Raw genomic sequence first — 20979 nt, 5'->3', positions numbered from 1 at the left:
GGTTTGATACTGGTTTTGGGGTTTTATACTGACTTTGGAGTTTTCAACTGGCTATGGGGTTTTATAATGGCTTTGGGGTTTTATACTGGCTTTGGGGTTTTATACTGGCTTTGCGGTTTTCTGTTGGCTTTTGGGGTTTCATACTGGCTTTGTGATTTTATTCTGGCTTTGGGGTTTTATACTGGTTTTGGGGTTTCATACTGGCTTTGCGGTTTTATACTGGCTTTGGGGTTTAATACTGGCTTTGTGGTTTTATTCTGGCTTTGGGGTTTTATACTCGCTTTGGGGTTTTATATTGGCTTTGGGGTTTTATAATGACTTTGGAGTTTTATTTTGGCTTTGGGGTTTCATACTGACTTTGTGGTTTTATTTTGGCTTTGGGGTTTTATTTTGGCTTTGGGGTTTTAAACTGGCTCTGGGGTTTTATACTGGCTTTGAGGTTGTATATTGGCTTTGGGCTTTTATACTGGCATTGGGGTTTCAAATTGGCTTTGGGGTTTTAAACTCGCTATGGGTTTTATAATGGCTTTGGGGTTTTATTCTGGCTTTGGGGTTTTTTACTAGCTTTTAGGGTTTTATACTGTCTTTGGGGTTTTTTACTGGCTTTGGGGTTTTATACTGGCTTTTGGGGTTTTATACTGGCTTTTGGGTTTTTATATTGGCTTTGGGGTTATATACTGGCTTTGGGGTTTTATACTGGCTTTGTGGTTTTATATTGGCTTTGTGGGTTTCATACTGACTTAGGTGTTATATTTTGGCTTTGGGGTTTTATCCTGACTTCGCGGTTTTATAATGGCTTTGGGGTTTTATGCTGGCTTTGGGTTTTTTATGTTGGCTTTGAGGTTTTGATACTTGCTTTGAGGTTTTATATTGGCTTTGGGGTTTTATACTGGCTTAGGGGTTTTATATTGGCTTTGGGGTTTCATATTGGCTTTGGGGTTTTATACTGGCTTTGGGGTTTTATACTGGCTTTGTGGTTTTATACTGGCTTTGGGGTTTTATACTGGCTTGGGGTTTTATACTGGCTATGGGTTTTATACTGGCTTTGGGGTTTCATACTGGCTTCGTGGTTTTATTCTGGCTATGGGGTTTTATACTGGCTTTGGGCTTTTATACTGCCTTTGGGGTTTTAAACTGGCTTTGTGGTTTTATTCTGGCTTTGGGGTTTTATACTCGCTTTGGGGTTTTATATTGGCTTTGGGGTTTTATACTGACTTTGGAGTTTTATTTTGGCATTGGGGTTTCATACTGACTTTGTGGTTTGATTTTGGCTTTGGGGTTTTATTTTGGCTTTGGGGTTTTAAACTGGCTTTGGGGTTTTATACTGACTTTGGAGTTTTATTTTGGCATTGGGGTTTCATACTGACTTTGTGGTTTTATTTTGGCTTTGGGGTTTTATTTTGGCTTTGGGGTTTTAAACTGTCTCTGGGGTTTTATACTGGCTTTGAGGTTTTATATTGGCTTTGGGCTTTTATACTGGCATTGGGGTTTTATATTGGCTTTGGGGTTTTAAACTGGCTATGGGGTTTCATAATGGCTTTGGGGTTTTATTCTGGCTTTGGGGTTTTATACTGGCTTTTAGTGTTTTATACTGGCATTGGGGTTTTATACTGGCTTTGGGGTGTTATACTGGCTTTTGGGGTTTTAAACTGGCTTTGGGGTTTTATACTGGCTTTGGGGTTTTATACTGGCTTTAGGAGTTTTACTCTGGCTTTTGGGTTTTTATATTGGCTTTGGGGTTATATACTGGCTTTGGGGTTTTATACTGGCTTTGCGGTTTTCTGTTGGCTTTGGGGTTTCATACTGGCTTTGTGATTTTATTCTGGCTTTGGGGTTTTATACTGGTTTTGGGGTTTTATACTGGCTTTGGGGTTTTATACTGGCTTTGGGGTTTAATACTGGCTTTGTGGTTTTATTCTGGCTTTGGGGTTTTATACTCGCTTTGGGGTTTTATATTGGCTTTGGGGTTTTATAATGACTTTGGAGTTTTATTTTGGCTTTGGGGTTTCATACTGACTTTGTGGTTTTATTTTGGCTTTGGGGTTTTATTTTGGCTTTGGGGTTTTAAACTGGCTCTGGGGTTTTATACTGGCTTTGAGGTTGTATATTGGCTTTGGGCTTTTATACTGGCATTGGGGTTTCAAATTGGCTTTGGGGTTTTAAACTCGCTATGGGTTTTATAATGGCTTGGGGTTTTATTCTGGCTTTGGGGTTTTATACTAGCTTTTGGGGTTTTATACTGTCTTTGGGGTTTTTTACTGGCTTTGGGGTTTTATACTGGCTTTTGGGGTTTTATACTGGCTTTTGGGTTTTTATATTGGCTTTGGGGTTATATACTGGCTTTGGGGTTTTATACTGGCTTTGTGGTTTTATATTGGCTTTGGGCTTTTATACTGGCATTGGGGTTTCAAATTGGCTTTGGGGTTTTAAACTCGCTATGGGTTTTATAATGGCTTGGGGTTTTATTCTGGCTTTGGGGTTTTATACTAGCTTTTGGGGTTTTATACTGTCTTTGGGGTTTTTTACTGGCTTTGGGGTTTTATACTGGCTTTTGGGGTTTTATACTGGCTTTTGGGTTTTTATATTGGCTTTGGGGTTATATACTGGCTTTGGGGTTTTATACTGGCTTTGTGGTTTTATATTGGCTTTGTGGGTTTCATACTGACTTAGGTGTTATATTTTGGCTTTGGGGTTTTATCCTGACTTCGCGGTTTTATAATGACTTTGGGGTTGTATGCTGGGTTTGGGTTTTTTATGTTGGCTTTGAGGTTTTGATACTTGCTTTGAGGTTTTATATTGGGTTTGGGGTTTTATACTGGCTTTGGGGATTTATATTGGCTTTGGGGTTTCATATTGACTTTGGGGTTTTATACTGGCTTTGGGGTTTTACACTGGCTTTGTGGTTTTATACTGGCTTCGGGGTTTTATACTGGCTTGGGGTTTTATACTGGCTATGGGTTTTATACTGGCTTTGGGGTTTCATACTGGCTTCGTGGTTTTATTCTGGCTTTGGGGTTTTATACTGGCTTTGGGGTTTTATACTGCCTTTGGGGCTTTATACTGGCTTTGTGGTTTTATTCTGGCTTTGGGGTTTTATACTCGCTTTGGGGTTTCATATTGGCTTTGGGGGTTTTATACTGACTTTGGAGTTTTATTTTGGCTTTGGTGTTTCATACTGACTTTGTGGTTTTATTTTGGCTTTGGGGTTTTATTTTGGCTTTGGGGTTTTAAACTGGCTCTGGGGTTTTATACTGGCTTTGAGGTTTTATATTGGCTTTGGGCTTTTATACTGGCATTGGGGTTTTATATTGGCTTTGGGGTTTTAAACTGGCTATCGGGTTTTATAATGGCTTTGGGGTTTTATTCTGGCTTTGGGGTTTTATACTGGCTTTTGGGGTTTTATACTGGCTTTGGTGTTTTATACTGGCTTTGGGGTTTTATACTGGCTTTGGGGTTTTATACTGGCTTTGAGTTTTATACTGGCTTTGGGGTTATATACTGGCCTTGGAGGTTTTATACTGGCTTGCGAGTTTTATACTGACTTTGGGGTTTTTTAGTTGGATTTGCGGTTTTATACTGGCTTTGTGGTTTTATTCTGGCTTTGGGGTTTGATACTCGCTTTGGGGTTTTATGCTGGCTTTGGGGTTTTATACTGGCTTTGGGGTTTTATACTGTCTTTGGGGTTTTATTTTGGCTTTGGTGTTTTATACTAGATTTGAGGTTTTATACTGGCTTTTGGGTTTTATATTGGCTTTGGGGTTTGATACTGGTTTTGGGGTTTTATACTGACTTTGGAGTTTTCAACTGGCTATGGGGTTTTATAATGGCTTTGGGGTTTTATACTGGCTTTGGGGTTTTATACTGGCTTTGCGGTTTTCTGTTGGCTTTGGGGTTTCATACTGGCTTTGTGATTTTATTCTGGCTTTGGGGTTTTATACTGGTTTTGGGGTTTTATACTGGCTTTGGGGTTTTATACTGGCTTTGGGGTTTTATACTCGCTTTGGGGTTTCATATTGGCTTTGGGGGTTTTATACTGACTTTGGAGTTTTATTTTGGCTTTGGTGTTTCATACTGACTTTGTGGTTTTATTTTGGCTTTGGGGTTTTATTTTGGCTTTGGGGTTTTAAACTGGCTCTGGGGTTTTATACTGGCTTTGAGGTTTTATATTGGCTTTGGGCTTTTATACTGGCATTGGGGTTTTATATTGGCTTTGGGGTTTTAAACTGGCTATCGGGTTTTATAATGGCTTTGGGGTTTTATTCTGGCTTTGGGGTTTTATACTGGCTTTTGGGGTTTTATACTGGCTTTGGTGTTTTATACTGGCTTTGGGTTTTTATACTGGCTTTGGGGTTTTATACTGGCTTTGAGTTTTATACTGGCTTTGGGGTTATATACTGGCCTTGGAGGTTTTATACTGGCTTGCGAGTTTTATACTGACTTTGGGGTTTTTTTGTTGGATTTGCGGTTTTATACTGGCTTTGTGGTTTTATTCTGGCTTTGGGGTTTGATACTCGCTTTGGGGTTTTATGCTGGCTTTGGGGTTTTATACTGGCTTTGGGGTTTTATACTGTCTTTGGGGTTTTATTTTGGCTTTGGTGTTTTATACTAGATTTGGGGTTTTATACTGGCTTTTGGGTTTTATATTGGCTTTGGGGTTTGATACTGGTTTTGGGGTTTTATACTGACTTTGGAGTTTTCAACTGGCTATGGGGTTTTATAATGGCTTTGGGGTTTTATACTGGCTTTGGGGTTTTATACTGGCTTTGCGGTTTTCTGTTGGCTTTGGGGTTTCATACTGGCTTTGTGATTTTATTCTGGCTTTGGGGTTTTATACTGGTTTTGGGGTTTTATACTGGCTTTGGGGTTTTATACTGGCTTTGGGGTTTAATACTGGCTTTGTGGTTTTATTCTGGCTTTGGGGTTTTATACTCGCTTTGGGGTTTTATATTGGCTTTGGGGTTTTATAATGACTTTGGAGTTTTATTTTGGCTTTGGGGTTTCATACTGACTTTGTGGTTTTATTTTGGCTTTGGGGTTTTATTTTGGCTTTGGGGTTTTAAACTGGCTCTGGGGTTTTATACTGGCTTTGAGGTTGTATATTGGCTTTCGGCTTTTATACTGGCATTGGGGTTTCAAATTGGCTTTGGGGTTTTAAACTCGCTATGGGTTTTATAATGGCTTTGGGGTTTTATTCTGGCTTTGGGGTTTTATACTAGCTTTTGGGGTTTTATACTGTCTTTGGGGTTTTTTACTGGCTTTGGGGTTTTATACTGGCTTTTGGGGTTTTATACTGGCTTTTGGGTTTTTATATTGGCTTTGGGGTTATATACTGGCTTTGGGGTTTTATCCTGACTTCGCGGTTTTATAATGGCTTTGGGGTTTTATGCTGGCTTTGGGTTTTTTATGTTGGCTGTGAGGTTTTGATACTTGCTTTGAGGTTTTATATTGGCTTTGGGGTTTTATACTGGCTTTGGGGTTTTATATTGGCTTTGGGGTTTCATATTGGCTTTGGGGTTTTATACTGGCTTTGGGGTTTTATACTGGCTTTGTGGTTTTATACTGGCTTTGGGGTTTTATACTGGCTTGGGGTTTTATACTGGCTATGGGTTTTATACTGGCTTTGGGGTTTCATACTGGCTTCGTGGTTTTATTCTGGCTTTGGGGTTTTATACTGGCTTTGGGCTTTTATACTGCCTTTGGGGTTATAAACTGGCTTTGTGGTTTTATTCTGGCTTTGGGGTTTTATACTCGCTTTGGGGTTGTATATTGGCTTTGGGGTTTTATACTGACTTTGGAGTTTTATTTTGGCATTGGGGTTTCATACTGACTTTGTGGTTTTATTTTGGCTTTGGGGTTTTATTTTGGCTTTGGGATTTTAAACTGGCTCTGGGGTTTTATACTGGCTTTGAGGTTTTATATTGGCTTTGGGCTTTTATACTGGCATTGGGGTTTTATATTGGCTTTGGGGTTTTAAACTGGCTATGGGGTTTCATAATGGCTTTGGGGTTTTATTCTGGCTTTGGGGTTTTATACTGGCTTTTAGGGTTTTATACTGGCATTGGGGTTTTTTTCTGGCTTTGGGGTGTTATACTGGCTTTTGGGGTTTTAAACTGGCTTTGGGGTTTTATACTGGCTTTGGGGTGTTATACTGGCTTTTGGGGTTTTATTCTGGCTTTCGGGTTTTTATATTGGCTTTGGGGTTATATACTGGCTTTGGGGTTTTATACTGGCTTTGCGGTTTTCTGTTGGCTTTGGGGTTTCATACTGGCTTTGTGATTTTATTCTGGCTTTGGGGTTTTATACTGGTTTTGGGGTTTTATACTGGCTTTGGGGTTTTATAATGGCTTTGGGGTTTAATACTGGCTTTGTGGTTTTATTCTGGCTTTGGGGTTTTATACTCGCTTTGGGGTTTTATATTGGCTTTGGGGTTTTATAATGACTTTGGAGTTTTATTTTGGCTTTGGGGTTTCATACTGACTTTGTGGTTTTATTTTGGCTTTGGGGTTTTATTTTGGCTTTGGGGTTTTAAACTGGCTCTGTGGTTTTATACTGGCTTTGAGGTTGTATATTGGCTTTGGGCTTTTATACTGGCATTGGGGTTTCAAATTGGCTTTGGGGTTTTATACTAGCTTTTGGGGTTTTATACTGTCTTTGGGGTTTTTTACTGGCTTTGGGGTTTTATACTGGCTTTTGGGGTTTTATACTGGCTTTTGGGTTTTTATATTGGCTTTGGGGTTATATACTGGCTTTGGGGTTTTATACTGGCTTTGTGGTTTTATATTGGCTTTGTGGGTTTCATACTGACTTAGGTGTTATATTTTGGCTTTGGGGTTGTATCCTGACTTCGCGGTTTTATAATGGCTTTGGGGTTTTATGCTGGCTTTGGGTTTTTTATGTTGGCTTTGAAGTTTTGATACTTGCTTTGAGGTTTTATATTGGCTTTGGGGTTTTATACTGGCTTTGGGGTTTTATATTGGCTTTGGGGTTTCATATTGACTTTGGGGTTTTATACTGGCTTTGGGGTTTTATACTGGCTTTGTGGTTTTATACTGGCTTTGGGGTTTTATACTGGCTTGGGGTTTTATACTGGCTATGGGTTTTATACTGGCTTTGGGGTTTCATACTGGCTTCGTGGTTTTATTCTGGCTTTGGGGTTTTATACTGGCTTTGGGCTTTTATACTGCCTTTGGGGTTTAAAACTGGCTTTGTGGTTTTATTCTGGCTTTGGGGTTTTATACTCGCTTTGGGGTTTTATATTGGCTATGGGGTTTTATACTGACTTTGAGGTTTTATATTGGCTTTGGGCTTTTATACTGGCATTGGGGTTTTATATTGGCTTTGGGGTTTTAAACTGGCAATGGGGTTTCATAATGGCTTTGGGGTTTTATTCTGGCTTTGGGGTTTTATACTGGCTTTTAGGGTTTTATACTGGCATTGGGGTTTTATACTGGCTTTGGGGTGTTATACTGGCTTTTGGGGTTTTAAACTGGCTTTGGGGTTTTATACTGGCTTTGGGGTTTTATACTGGCTTTTGGGGTTTTATTCTGGCTTTGGGGTTTTTATATTGGCTTTGGGGTTATATACTGGCTTTGGGGTTTTATACTGGCTTTGGGGTTTCATACTGACTTTGTGGTTTTAATTTGACATTGGGGTTTTATTTTGGCTTTGGGGTTTTAAACTGGCTCTGGGGTTTTATACTGGCTTTGAGGTTGTATATTGGCTTTGGGCTTTTATACTGGCATTGGGGTTTTAAATTGGCTTTGGGGTTTTAAACTGGCTATAGGTTTTATAATGGCTTTGGGGTTTTATTCTGGCTTTGGGGTTTTATACTGGCTTTTGGGATTTTATACTGTCTTTGGGTTTTTTACTGGCTTTGGGGTTTTATACTGACTTTTGTGGTTTTATACTGACTTTTGGTTTTTTTATTGGCTTTGGGGTTATATACTGGCTTTGGGGTTTTATACTGGCTTTGGGGTTTTATATTGGCTTTGGGGTTTCATACTGAATTAGGTGTTATATTTTGGCTTTGGGGTTTTATCCTGACTTCGCGGTTTTATAATGGCTTTGGGGTTTTATACTGGCTTTGGGGTTTTATACTGGCTTTGTGGTTTTATACTGGCTTTGGGGTTTTATACTGGCTTGGGGTTTTATACTGGCTATAGGTTTTATACTGGCTTTGGGGTTTCATACTGGCTTTGTGGTTTTATTCTGGCTTTGGGGTTTTATACTGGCTTTGGGGTTTTATACTGCCTTTGGGGTTTTATACTGGCTTTGAGGTTTTATATTGGCTTTGGGCTTTTATACTGGCATTGGGGTTTTATATTGGCTTTGGGGTTTTAAACTGGCTATCGGGTTTTATAATGGCTTTGGGGTTTTATTCTGGCTTTGGTGTTTTATACTGGCTTTGGGGTTTTATACTGGCTTTGGGGTTTTATACTGGCCTTAAAGGTTTTATACTGGCTTGCGAGTTTTATACTGACTTTGGGGTTTTTTTGTTGGATTTGGGGTTATATACTGGCTTTGTGGTTTTATTCTGGCTTTGGGGTTTGATACTCGCTTTGGGGTTTTATGCTGGCTTTGGGGTTTTATACTGGCTTTGGGGTTTTATACTGTCTTTGGGGTTTTATTTTGGCTTTGGTGTTTTATACTAGATTTGGGGTTTTATACTGGCTTTGGGGTTTTATATTGGCTTTGGGGTTTGATACTGGTTTTGGGGTTTTATACTGACTTTGGAGTTTTCAACTGGCTATGGGGTTTTATAATTGCTTTGGGGTTTTATACTTGCTTTGTGGTTTTATATTGGCTTTGTGGGTTTCATACTGACTTAGGTGTTATATTTTGGCTTTGGGGTTTTATCCTGACTTCGCGGTTTTATAATGGCTTTGGGGTTTTATGCTGGCTTTGGGTTTTTATGTTGGCTTTGAGGTTTTGATACTTGCTTTGAGGTTTTATATTGGCTTTGGGGTTTTATACTGGCTTTGGGGTTTTATATTGGCTTTGGGGTTTCATATTGGCTTTGGGGTTTTATACTGGCTTTGGGGTTTGATACTGGTTTTGTGGTTTTATACTGGCTTTGGGGTTTTATACTGGCTTGGCGTTTTATACTGGCTATGGGTTTTATACTGGCTTTGGGGTTTCATACTGGCTTCGTGGTTTTATTCTGGCTTTGGGGTTTTATACTGGCTTTGGGCTTTTATACTGCCTTTGGGGTTTTAAACTGTCTTTGTGGTTTTATTCTGGCTTAGGGGTTTTATACTCGCTTTGGGGTTTTATATTGGCTTTGGGGTTTTATACTGACTTTGGAGTTTTATTTTGTCTTTGGGGTTTCATACTGACTTTGTGGTTTTATTTTGGCTTTGGGGTTTTATTTTGGCTTTGGGGTTTTAAACTGGCTCTGGGGTTTTATACTGGCTTTGAGGTTTTATATTGTCTTTGGGCTTTTATACTGGCATTGGGGTTTTATATTGGCTTTGGGGTTTTAAACTGGCTATGGGGTTTCATAATGGCTTTGGGGTTTTATTCTGGCATTGGGGTTTTATACTGGCTTTTGGGGTGTTATACTGTCTTTTGGGGTTTTAAACTGGCTTTGGCGTTTTATACTGGCTTTGGGGTTTTATACTGGCTTTTGGGGTTTTATTCTGGCTTTGGGGATTTTATATTGACTTTGGGGTTATATACTGGCTTTGGGGTTTTATACTGGCTTTGGGGTTTCATACTGACTTTGTGGTTTTATTTTGGCATTGGGGTTTTATTTTGGCTTTGGGGTTTTAAACTGGCTCTGGGGTTTTATACTGGCTTTGAGGTTGTATATTGGCTTTGGGCTTTTATACTGGCATTGGGGTTTTAAATTGGTTTTGGGGTTTTAAACTGGCTATGGGTTTTATAATGGCTTTGGGGTTTTTTTCTGGCTTTGGGGTTTTATACTGGCTTTTGGGGTTTTATACTGTCTTTGGGGTTTTTTACTGGCTGTGGGGTTTTATACTGGCTTTTGGGGTTTTATACTGTCTTTGGGGTTATATACTGGCCTTGGAGGTTTTATACTGGCTTGCGAGTTTTATACTGACTTTGGGGTTTTTTTGTTGGATTTGCGGTTTTATACTGGCTTTGTGGTTTTATTCTGGCTTTGGGGTTTGATACTCGCTTTGGGGTTTTATGCTGGCTTTGGGGTTTTATACTGGCTTTGGGGTTTTATACTGTCTTTGGGGTTTTATTTTGGCTTTGGTGTTTTATACTAGATTTGGGGTTTTATACTGGCTTTTGGGTTTTATATTGGCTTTGGGGTTTGATACTGGTTTTGGGGTTTTATACTGACTTTGGAGTTTTCAACTGGCTATGGGGTTTTATAATGGCTTTGGGGTTTTATACTGGCTTTGGGGTTTTATACTGGCTTTGCGGTTTTCTGTTGGCTTTGGGGTTTCATACTGGCTTTGTGATTTTATTCTGGCTTTGGGGTTTTATACTGGTTTTGGGGTTTTATACTGGCTTTGGGGTTTTATACTGGCTTTGGGGTTTAATACTGGCTTTGTGGTTTTATTCTGGCTTTGGGGTTTTATACTCGCTTTGGGGTTTTATATTGGCTTTGGGGTTTTATAATGACTTTGGAGTTTTATTTTGGCTTTGGGGTTTCATACTGACTTTGTGGTTTTATTTTGGCTTTGGGGTTTTATTTTGGCTTTGGGGTTTTAAACTGGCTCTGGGGTTTTATACTGGCTTTGAGGTTGTATATTGGCTTTCGGCTTTTATACTGGCATTGGGGTTTCAAATTGGCTTTGGGGTTTTAAACTCGCTATGGGTTTTATAATGGCTTTGGGGTTTTATTCTGGCTTTGGGGTTTTATACTAGCTTTTGGGGTTTTATACTGTCTTTGGGGTTTTTTACTGGCTTTGGGGTTTTATACTGGCTTTTGGGGTTTTATACTGGCTTTTGGGTTTTTATATTGGCTTTGGGGTTATATACTGGCTTTGGGGTTTTATCCTGACTTCGCGGTTTTATAATGGCTTTGGGGTTTTATGCTGGCTTTGGGTTTTTTATGTTGGCTGTGAGGTTTTGATACTTGCTTTGAGGTTTTATATTGGCTTTGGGGTTTTATACTGGCTTTGGGGTTTTATATTGGCTTTGGGGTTTCATATTGGCTTTGGGGTTTTATACTGGCTTTGGGGTTTTATACTGGCTTTGTGGTTTTATACTGGCTTTGGGGTTTTATACTGGCTTGGGGTTTTATACTGGCTATGGGTTTTATACTGGCTTTGGGGTTTCATACTGGCTTCGTGGTTTTATTCTGGCTTTGGGGTTTTATACTGGCTTTGGGCTTTTATACTGCCTTTGGGGTTATAAACTGGCTTTGTGGTTTTATTCTGGCTTTGGGGTTTTATACTCGCTTTGGGGTTGTATATTGGCTTTGGGGTTTTATACTGACTTTGGAGTTTTATTTTGGCATTGGGGTTTCATACTGACTTTGTGGTTTTATTTTGGCTTTGGGGTTTTATTTTGGCTTTGGGATTTTAAACTGGCTCTGGGGTTTTATACTGGCTTTGAGGTTTTATATTGGCTTTGGGCTTTTATACTGGCATTGGGGTTTTATATTGGCTTTGGGGTTTTAAACTGGCTATGGGGTTTCATAATGGCTTTGGGGTTTTATTCTGGCTTTGGGGTTTTATACTGGCTTTTAGGGTTTTATACTGGCATTGGGGTTTTTTACTGGCTTTGGGGTGTTATACTGGCTTTTGGGGTTTTAAACTGGCTTTGGGGTTTTATACTGGCTTTGGGGTGTTATACTGGCTTTTGGGGTTTTATTCTGGCTTTCGGGTTTTTATATTGGCTTTGGGGTTATATACTGGCTTTGGGGTTTTATACTGGCTTTGCGGTTTTCTGTTGGCTTTGGGGTTTCATACTGGCTTTGTGATTTTATTCTGGCTTTGGGGTTTTATACTGGTTTTGGGGTTTTATACTGGCTTTGGGGTTTTATAATGGCTTTGGGGTTTAATACTGGCTTTGTGGTTTTATTCTGGCTTTGGGGTTTTATACTCGCTTTGGGGTTTTATATTGGCTTTGGGGTTTTATAATGACTTTGGAGTTTTATTTTGGCTTTGGGGTTTCATACTGACTTTGTGGTTTTATTTTGGCTTTGGGGTTTTATTTTGGCTTTGGGGTTTTAAACTGGCTCTGTGGTTTTATACTGGCTTTGAGGTTGTATATTGGCTTTGGGCTTTTATACTGGCATTGGGGTTTCAAATTGGCTTTGGGGTTTTATACTAGCTTTTGGGGTTTTATACTGTCTTTGGGGTTTTTTACTGGCTTTGGGGTTTTATACTGGCTTTTGGGGTTTTATACTGGCTTTTGGGTTTTTATATTGGCTTTGGGGTTATATACTGGCTTTGGGGTTTTATACTGGCTTTGTGGTTTTATATTGGCTTTGTGGGTTTCATACTGACTTAGGTGTTATATTTTGGCTTTGGGGTTGTATCCTGACTTCGCGGTTTTATAATGGCTTTGGGGTTTTATGCTGGCTTTGGGTTTTTTATGTTGGCTTTGAAGTTTTGATACTTGCTTTGAGGTTTTATATTGGCTTTGGGGTTTTATACTGGCTTTGGGGTTTTATATTGGCTTTGGGGTTTCATATTGACTTTGGGGTTTTATACTGGCTTTGGGGTTTTATACTGGCTTTGTGGTTTTATACTGGCTTTGGGGTTTTATACTGGCTTGGGGTTTTATACTGGCTATGGGTTTTATACTGGCTTTGGGGTTTCATACTGGCTTCGTGGTTTTATTCTGGCTTTGGGGTTTTATACTGGCTTTGGGCTTTTATACTGCCTTTGGGGTTTAAAACTGGCTTTGTGGTTTTATTCTGGCTTTGGGGTTTTATACTCGCTTTGGGGTTTTATATTGGCTATGGGGTTTTATACTGACTTTGAGGTTTTATATTGGCTTTGGGCTTTTATACTGGCATTGGGGTTTTATATTGGCTTTGGGGTTTTAAACTGGCAATGGGGTTTCATAATGGCTTTGGGGTTTTATTCTGGCTTTGGGGTTTTATACTGGCTTTTAGGGTTTTATACTGGCATTGGGGTTTTATACTGGCTTTGGGGTGTTATACTGGCTTTTGGGGTTTTAAACTGGCTTTGGGGTTTTATACTGGCTTTGGGGTTTTATACTGGCTTTTGGGGTTTTATTCTGGCTTTGGGGTTTTTATATTGGCTTTGGGGTTATATACTGGCTTTGGGGTTTTATACTGGCTTTGGGGTTTCATACTGACTTTGTGGTTTTAATTTGACATTGGGGTTTTATTTTGGCTTTGGGGTTTTAAACTGGCTCTGGGGTTTTATACTGGCTTTGAGGTTGTATATTGGCTTTGGGCTTTTATACTGGCATTGGGGTTTTAAATTGGCTTTGGGGTTTTAAACTGGCTATAGGTTTTATAATGGCTTTGGGGTTTTATTCTGGCTTTGGGGTTTTATACTGGCTTTTGGGATTTTATACTGTCTTTGGGTTTTTTACTGGCTTTGGGGTTTTATACTGACTTTTGTGGTTTTATACTGACTTTTGGTTTTTTTATTGGCTTTGGGGTTATATACTGGCTTTGGGGTTTTATACTGGCTTTGGGGTTTTATATTGGCTTTGGGGTTTCATACTGAATTAGGTGTTATATTTTGGCTTTGGGGTTTTATCCTGACTTCGCGGTTTTATAATGGCTTTGGGGTTTTATACTGGCTTTGGGGTTTTATACTGGCTTTGTGGTTTTATACTGGCTTTGGGGTTTTATACTGGCTTGGGGTTTTATACTGGCTATAGGTTTTATACTGGCTTTGGGGTTTCATACTGGCTTTGTGGTTTTATTCTGGCTTTGGGGTTTTATACTGGCTTTGGGGTTTTATACTGCCTTTGGGGTTTTATACTGGCTTTGAGGTTTTATATTGGCTTTGGGCTTTTATACTGGCATTGGGGTTTTATATTGGCTTTGGGGTTTTAAACTGGCTATCGGGTTTTATAATGGCTTTGGGGTTTTATTCTGGCTTTGGTGTTTTATACTGGCTTTGGGGTTTTATACTGGCTTTGGGGTTTTATACTGGCCTTAAAGGTTTTATACTGGCTTGCGAGTTTTATACTGACTTTGGGGTTTTTTTGTTGGATTTGGGGTTATATACTGGCTTTGTGGTTTTATTCTGGCTTTGGGGTTTGATACTCGCTTTGGGGTTTTATGCTGGCTTTGGGGTTTTATACTGGCTTTGGGGTTTTATACTGTCTTTGGGGTTTTATTTTGGCTTTGGTGTTTTATACTAGATTTGGGGTTTTATACTGGCTTTGGGGTTTTATATTGGCTTTGGGGTTTGATACTGGTTTTGGGGTTTTATACTGACTTTGGAGTTTTCAACTGGCTATGGGGTTTTATAATTGCTTTGGGGTTTTATACTTGCTTTGTGGTTTTATATTGGCTTTGTGGGTTTCATACTGACTTAGGTGTTATATTTTGGCTTTGGGGTTTTATCCTGACTTCGCGGTTTTATAATGGCTTTGGGGTTTTATGCTGGCTTTGGGTTTTTATGTTGGCTTTGAGGTTTTGATACTTGCTTTGAGGTTTTATATTGGCTTTGGGGTTTTATACTGGCTTTGGGGTTTTATATTGGCTTTGGGGTTTCATATTGGCTTTGGGGTTTTATACTGGCTTTGGGGTTTGATACTGGTTTTGTGGTTTTATACTGGCTTTGGGGTTTTATACTGGCTTGGCGTTTTATACTGGCTATGGGTTTTATACTGGCTTTGGGGTTTCATACTGGCTTCGTGGTTTTATTCTGGCTTTGGGGTTTTATACTGGCTTTGGGCTTTTATACTGCCTTTGGGGTTTTAAACTGTCTTTGTGGTTTTATTCTGGCTTAGGGGTTTTATACTCGCTTTGGGGTTTTATATTGGCTTTGGGGTTTTATACTGACTTTGGAGTTTTATTTTGTCTTTGGGGTTTCATACTGACTTTGTGGTTTTATTTTGGCTTTGGGGTTTTATTTTGGCTTTGGGGTTTTAAACTGGCTCTGGGGTTTTATACTGGCTTTGAGGTTTTATATTGTCTTTGGGCTTTTATACTGGCATTGGGGTTTTATATTGGCTTTGGGGTTTTAAACTGGCTATGGGGTTTCATAATGGCTTTGGGGTTTTATTCTGGCATTGGGGTTTTATACTGGCTTTTGGGGTGTTATACTGTCTTTTGGGGTTTTAAACTGGCTTTGGCGTTTTATACTGGCTTTGGGGTTTTATACTGGCTTTTGGGGTTTTATTCTGGCTTTGGGGATTTTATATTGACTTTGGGGTTATATACTGGCTTTGGGGTTTTATACTGGCTTTGGGGTTTCATACTGACTTTGTGGTTTTATTTTGGCATTGGGGTTTTATTTTGGCTTTGGGGTTTTAAACTGGCTCTGGGGTTTTATACTGGCTTTGAGGTTGTATATTGGCTTTGGGCTTTTATACTGGCATTGGGGTTTTAAATTGGTTTTGGGGTTTTAAACTGGCTATGGGTTTTATAATGGCTTTGGGGTTTTTTTCTGGCTTTGGGGTTTTATACTGGCTTTTGGGGTTTTATACTGTCTTTGGGGTTTTTTACTGGCTGTGGGGTTTTATACTGGCTTTTGGGGTTTTATACTGTCTTTGGGGTTATATACTGGCTTTGGGGTTTTATACTGGCTTTGGAGTTTTATATTGGCTTTGGGGTTTCATACTGACTTAGGTGTTATATTTTGGCTTTGGGGTTTTATCCTGACTTCGCGGTTTTATATTGGCTTTGGGGTTTTATACTGGCTTTGGGTTTTTATGTTGGCTTTGAGGTTTTTATACTTGCTTTGAGGTTTTATATTGGCTTTGGGGTTTTATACTGGTTTTGGGGTTTTACATTGGCTTTGGGGTTTCATATTGGCTTTGGGGTTTTATACTGGCTTTGGGGTTTTATACTGGCATTGTGGTTTTATATTGGCTTTGGGGTTTTATACTGGCTTGGGGTTTTATTCTGGCTATGGGTTTTATACTGACTTTGGGGTTTCATACTGGCTTTGTGGTTTTATTCTGGCTTTGGGGTTTTATACTGGCTTTGGGGTTTTATACTGCCTTTGGGGTTTTATACTGGCTTTGTGGTTTTATTCTGGCTTTGGGGTTTTATACTCGCTTTGGGGTTTTATATTGGTTTTGGGGTTTTTATACTGACTTTGGAGTTTTATTTTGGCTTTGGTGTTTCATACTGACTTTGTGGTTTTATTTTGGCTTTGGAGTTTTATCTTGGCTTTGGGGTTTTAAACTGGCTCTGGGGTTTTATACTGGCTTTGAGGTTTTATATTGGCTTTGGGCTTTTATACTGGCTTTGGGGTTTTAAACTGGCTATTGGGTTTTATAATGGCTTTGGGGTTTTATTCTGGCTTTGGGGTTTTATACTGGCTTTTGGGGTTTTATACTGGCTTTGGTGTTTTATACTGGCTTTGGGGTTTTATACTGGCTTTGGGGTTTTATACTGGCTTTGAGTTTTATACTGGATTTGGGGTTATATACTGGCCTTGGAGGTTTTATACTGGCTTGCGAGTTTTATACTGACTTTGGGGTTTTTTGTTGGATTTGGGGTTTTATACTGGCTTTGTGGTTTTATTCTGGCTTTGGGGTTTGATACTCGCTTTGGGGTTTTATGCTGGCTTTAGGGTTTTATACTGTCTTTGGGGTTTTATTTTGGCTTTGGTGTTTTATACTAGATTTGGGGTTTTATACTGGCTTTGGGGTTTTATATTGGCTTTGGGGTTTGATACTGGTTTTGGGGTTTTATACTGACTTTGGAGTTTTCAACTGGCTATGGGGTTTTATAATGGCTTTGGGGTTTTATACTGGCTTTGGGGTTTTATACTGGCTTTGCGGTTTTCTGTTGGCTTTGGGGTTTCATACTGGCTTTGTGATTTTATTCTGGCTTTGGGGTTTTATACTGGTTTTGGGGTTTTATACTGGCTTTGGGGTTTTATACTGGCTTTGGGGTTTAATACTGGCTTTGTGGTTTTATTCTGGCTTTGGGGTTTTATACTCGCTTTGGGGTTTTATATTGGCTTTGGGGTTTTATACTGACTTTGGAGTTTTATTTTGGCTTTGGGGTTTCATATTGACTTTGTGGTTTTATTTTGGCTTTGGGGTTTTATTTTGGCTTTGGGGTTTTAAACTGGCTCTGGGGTTTTATACTGGCTTTGAGGTTGTATATTGGCTTTGGGCTTTTATACTGGCATTGGGGTTTTAAATTGGCTTTGGGGTTTTAAACTGGCTATGGGTTTTATAATGGCTTTGGGGTTTTATTCTGGCTTTGGGGTTTTATACTGGCTTTTGGGGTTTTATACTGTCTTTGGGGTTTTTTACTGGCTTTGGGGTTTTATACTGGCTTTTGGGGTTTTATACTGGCTTGGGGTTTTATACTGGTTTGGGGTTTTATACTGGCTATGGGTTTTATACTGGCTTTGGGGTTACATACTGGCTTTGTAGTTTTATATTGGCTTTGTGGGTTTCATACTGACTTAGGTGCTATATTTTGGCTTTGGGGTTTTATCCTGACTTCGCGGTTTTATAATGGCTTTGGGGTTTTATACTGGCTTTGGGTTTTTATGTTGGCTTTGAGGTTTTGATACTTGCTTTGAGGTTTTATATTGGCTTTGGGGTTTTATACTGGCTTTGGGGTTTTATATTGGCTTTGGTGTTTCATATTGGCTTTGGGGTTTTATACTGGCTTTGGGGTTTTATACTGGCTTTGTGGTTTTATACTGGCTTGGGGTTTTATACTGGTTTGGGGTTTTATACTGGCTATGGGTTTTATACTGGCTTTGGGGTTTCATACTGGCTTCGTGGTTAAATTCTGGCTTTGGGGTTTTATACTGGCTTTGGGCTTTTATACTGCCTTTGGGGTTTTAAACTGGCTTTGTGGTTTTATTCTGGCTTTGGGGTTTTATACTCGCTTTGGGGTTTTATATTGGCTTTGGGGTTTTATACTGACTTTGGAGTTTTTTTGGCTTTGGGGTTTCATACTGACTTTGTGGTTTTATTTTGGCTTTGGGGTTTTATTTTGGTTTTGGGGTTTTAAACTGGCTCTGGGGTTTTATACTGGCTTTGAGGTTTTATATTGGCTTTGGGCTTTTATACTCTCATTGGGGTTTTATATTGGCTTTGGGGTTTTCAACTGGCTATGGGGTTTCATAATGGCTTTGGGGTTTTATTCTGGCTTTGGGGTTTTATACTGGCTTTTGGGGTTTTATACTGGCATTGGAGTTTTATACTGGCTTTGGGGTGTTATACTGGCTTTTGGGGTTTTAAACTGGCTTTGGGGTTTTTTACTGGCTTTGGGGTTTTATACTGGCTTTTGGGGTTTTATTCTGGCTTTGGGGTTTTTATATTGGGTTTGGGGTTATATACTGGCTTTGGGGTTTTATACTGGCTTTGGGGTTTCATACTGACTTTGTGGTTTTATTTTGGCATTGGGGTTTTATTTTGGCTTTGGGGTTTTTAAACTGGCTCTGGGGTTTTATACTGGCTTTGAGGTTGTATATTGGCTTTGGGCTTTTATACTGGCATTGGGGTTTTAAATTGGCTTTGGGGTTTTAAACTGGCTTTGTGGTTTGATTCTGGCTTTGGGGTTTTATACTCGCTTTGGGGTTGTATATTGGCTTTGGGGTTTTATACTGACTTCGGAGTTTTATTTTGGCTTTGGGGTTTCATACTGACCTTGTGGTTTTATGTTGGCTTTGGGGTTTTATTTTGTCTTTGGGGTTTTAAACTGGCTCTGGGGTTTTATACTGGCTTTGAGGTTTTATATTGGCTTTGGGCTTTTATACTGGCATTGGGGTTTTATATTGGCTTTGGGGTTTTATACTGGCTTTTGGGGTTTTATACTGACATTGGGGTTTTATACTGGCTTTGGGGTGTTATACTGGCTTTTGGGGTTTTAAACTGGCTTTGGGGTTTTATACTGGCTTTGAAGTTTTATGTTGGCTTTGGGCTTTTATACTGGCATTGGGGTTTTATATTGGCTTTGGGGTTTTATACTGGCTTTTGGGGTTTTATACTGGCATTGGGGTTTTATACTGGCTTTAGGGTGTTATACTGGCTTTTGGGGTTTTAAACTGGCTTTGGGGTTTTATACTGGCTTTGGGGTTTTATACTGGCTTTTGGGGTTTTATTCTGGCTTTGGGGTTTTTATATTGGCTTTGGGGTTATATACTGGCTTTGGGGTTTTATACTGGATTTGGGGTTTCATACTGACTTTGTGGTTTTATTTTGGCATTGGGGTTTTATTTTGGCTTTGGGGTTTTAAACTGGCTCTGGGGTTTTATACTGGCTTTGAGGTTGTATATTGGCTTTGGGCTTTTATACTGGCATTTGGGTTTAAATTGGCTTTGGGGTTTTAAACTGGCTATGGGTTTTATAATGGCTTTGGGGTTTTATTCTGGCTTTGGGGTTTTATACTGTCTTTGGGGTTTTTTACTGGCTTTGGGGTTTTATACTGGCCTTTGGGGTTTCATACTGGCTTTTGGGTTTTTATATTGGCTTTGGGGTTATATACTGGCTTTGGGGTTTTATACTGGCTTTGGGGTTTTATACTGGCTTTGGGGTTTTATATTGGCTTTGTGGGTTTCATACTGACTTAGGTGTTATATTTTTGCTTTGGGGTTTTATCCTGACTTCGCGGTTTTATAAAGGCTTTGGAGTTTTATACTGGCTTTGGGTTTTTATGTTGGCTTTGAGGTTTTGATACTTGCTTTGAGGTTTTATATTGGCTTTGGGGTTTTATACTGGCTTTGGGGTTTTATATTGGCTTTGGGGTTTTATATTGGCTTTGGGGTTTTATACTGGCTTTGGGGTTTTATACTGGCTTTGTGGTTTTATACTGGCTTTGGGGTTTTATACTGGCTTGGGGTTTTATACTGGCTATGGGTTTTATACTGGCTTTGGGGTTTCATACTGGCTTCGTGGTTTTATTCTGGCTTTGCGGTTTTATACTGGCTTTGGGCTTTTATACTGCCTTTGGGGTTTTAAACTGTCTTTGGGGTTTTTTACTGGCTTTGGGGTTTTATACTGGCTTTTGGGGTTTTATATTCTGGCTTTTGGGTTTTTATATTGGCTTTGGGGTTATATACTGGCTTTGGGGTTTTATACTGGCTTTGGGGTTTTATACTGGCCTTTGGGGTTTTATACTGGCTTTTGGGTTTTTATATTGGCTTTGGGGTTATATACTGGCTTTGGGGTTTTATACTGGCTTTGGGGTTTTATACTGGTTTTTGGGTTTTTATATTGGCTTTGGGGTTATATACTGGCTTTGGGGTTTTATACTGGCTTTGGGGTTTTATACTGGCTTTGGGGTTTTATATTGGCTTTGTGGGTTTCATACTGACTTAGGTGTTATATTTTGGCTTTGGGGTTTTATCCTGACTTCGCGGTTTTATAAAGGCTTTGGAGTTTTATACTGGCTTTGGGTTTTTATGTTGGCTTTGAGGTTTTGATACTTGCTTTGAGGTTTTATATTGGCTTTGGGGTTTTATACTGGCTTTGGGGTTTTATATTGGCTTTGGGGTTTCATATTGGCTTTGGGGTTTTATACTGGCTTTGGGGTTTTATACTGGCTTTGTGGTTTTATACTGGCTTTGGGATTTTATACTGGCTTCGGGTTTTATACTGGCTATGGGTTTTATACTGGCTTTGGGGTTTTATACTGGCTTTGTGGTTTTATATTGGCTTTGTGGTTTTCATACTGACTTAGGTGTTATATTTTGGCTTTGGGGTTTTATCCTGACTTCGCGGTTTTATAAAGGCTTTGGGGTTTTATACTGGCTTTGGGTTTTTATGTTGGCTTTGAGGTTTTGATACTTGCTTTGAGGTTTTATATTGGCTTTGTGGTTTTATACTGGCTTTGGTGTTTTATATTGGCTTTGGGGTTTCATATTGGCTTTGGGGTTTTATACTGGCTTTGGGGTTTTATACTGGTTTTGTGGTTTT

The sequence above is a fragment of the Petromyzon marinus genome, chromosome 68 (genome assembly GCF_048934315.1).
Source record: "Petromyzon marinus isolate PM22_M1 ecotype Great Lakes invasive population chromosome 68, UKy_Petmar_22M1.pri1.0, whole genome shotgun sequence".
NCBI lineage: Eukaryota > Metazoa > Chordata > Hyperoartia > Petromyzontiformes > Petromyzontidae > Petromyzon > Petromyzon marinus.
This window is presented reverse-complemented; position numbering follows the sequence as displayed.